Here is a 2,500-nt window from a genome sequence, read left to right as displayed (position 1 = left end):
TAACGTTTATCCTAATCTTAATTTTAGATTTAATAATAAACAACATGTCATCATTGTTGCTATTATTATTATTATTATCAATATCATTAGTAGCAATGATAGTAGTATCATTATTTTTATTATCATCATCATTATTAATACTATCATTGTTATCATTATTACCATTATCATCATTGTTGTTGTTGGTCGTAGTATTGCTATTATCATCGTTACTATTATTATAATTATCATTATCATTTTCATCATCACTATTACTAATATTATCATTAACAGCAGTAGTAGTATTACTGATATTATCATCATCATTATTATCATTCGCATTATCATTATTACTGTTTCTATTTTATTTATTATTATTGCTTTTATTTTCATAATTAACATCATTATCATTATATGTTTTCATAATTTTCATCAGCTCTATCTTTCATTATCATCAGTACAGTAGATTCAACGTTTAATTTAAAATTTATTTGTTTTTGCATTGCTAAAATTGCTCTTTCCATTGGTATCATTTTCATTGTTACCGTTACTGTTGTTCCTTTCATAATTTTATACTATCATTCCTGTTTAAACTTTCAAATAGTTACCTCCTCTTGTTCCTGCAGCCATAAACACACACTGCGCGGTGAGCTTAGCAGGTTGGAAATGAGAAGGGCCGATTCCAGAGTCCCTACATCACCATATTCAGGAATCTGATTAAGGTGAGATTGCTTATCTATAGCTATCCTAATCTGTAATTTGTGTTGCGGGATAAAATATGTGGATTCCAAAGTTATATAAAAACTACTACTTCTGAGACTAATATTATTTCTAAAATTTCCAAAAACAACACTAATACTATTACTAGCGCTACTACCACTATTACTACTACCACCACTACCAATACTACTGCTAATATAGCTGTTGCTGCTGTTTCTACTTCTGATATTGTTACCTCTATTTCTCTTACTACTATTACTTGTGCTATTAGTTACTAATCTAGATCATTACAATACAACTCACTGCTGATATTACTACTATTACCACCACCAGTCCTACTGCTATTGTTTCTACTTCTACATTTTTACTTCTACTTCTGTTACTACTACTACAACTACAGATACTAATATGGCTAGTTGTACTACTTCTACGACTACTGCTACTACTACTATACACTAATATTAATCTTAATGTTCATGATGCTGATGATGATTAAGACAGAGATGAGTAAACAGACTTTATAGAAAAAAAACAGCTGAAGTCATGTATATAAGCTTGCAACGGTTGGATTTCATGTACGAAGCCTAATTTAGGTTCTGGTCGATTATGTTTTCCCTTTTAGATGAGCAGGATGTGGATGCTTAATTGTTTGCCTTTTTTAAGCATGAAATTATTCCCGTTTTGATTCCACACTGAAATGAATAGAATAGATAGATTATGAGAACAATTCTTAATGAATGGGAAAAAAAGTTCATCTCCTGTTGGAATTCCCTTCCATGGATTTTAGTATTTATCTAGTCACTGGGGTGCAGTTGTTCTTACCCGGAGAACACTCTTGCTGAATTCTAAGCATTGCAGTGACAATGTAATCTGACAGACTCGTAATACCCAGTAAAATACAATCCTTAAAGTGCGTGGGAGAGGCATGGTCAGGACTGTCTAATACACAGTGTTTGGAATAAAAGATTTTGTAATGTTAACAAATACATATATTTTATAGTGCTAACGGTCCAATTTTCTTTTGATTAAACAATGATTAGTGTTATGTTGGCATTTTCACTACAGCATGAACCAATGCGCTTGAAGGAGAAAGTATGAAACTACATGTAAATAAACAAGTTTCAGACCCTTCCATAAATGCCTAAAGCATGCCATGCGGATTCACAGCGCTTGTCTTCCTGTTTATTTCGAAAATTCATTTACACAAACGTCGTCCAAATATTCAGGATAAGTTCCACGTAGAAGGTACACCGGCTAATGCTTTAATAGTAAATCCTTTTATTCGCATACTCTCACTCTCTGCACATACACAAATACATACCGACAAGCTTACAGCACAACACATACATGAGGGGAGGTGTGTATATACACATATAATAGCACACAAACACAGACACAAACACATACAATATCATTGCAGCCAATAAAAGACCTACATTAGGTAAATTGTTCAAAGAGTTCAAAGAGCATGCACTCGAAATGAACTACGACGATAGGCAATAGAAAATAGAATTGAACACCCTCGATGAAAGAATGAAAAGGAAGAGTGAAGTTAAGTAGAGTTAACTTCATAATTTTGAGCACATGGAGAGCGACAGGACCTAGGAAAAAGTTGAAAATAAAAGCAAGCGATAAAGAGGTTAAAAAGTTTAGTTCTCCAAACACAACAATGGAAATATTAAACCGTCTCCCTAGAGAGTACTAAAAATGAACATCAATCAGAAAGGTTGTATACTTATTCAAATAAAGCAGACGAGATCCCTGAATCTCTGCTATCCTCTCGTACTGAAATAACTATGTA

The sequence above is a fragment of the Penaeus chinensis genome, chromosome 13 (assembly GCF_019202785.1).
Source record: "Penaeus chinensis breed Huanghai No. 1 chromosome 13, ASM1920278v2, whole genome shotgun sequence".
NCBI lineage: Eukaryota > Metazoa > Arthropoda > Malacostraca > Decapoda > Penaeidae > Penaeus > Penaeus chinensis.
The sequence above is the reverse complement of the archived record's forward strand: the minus strand, read 5'-3'. Positions refer to the sequence as shown.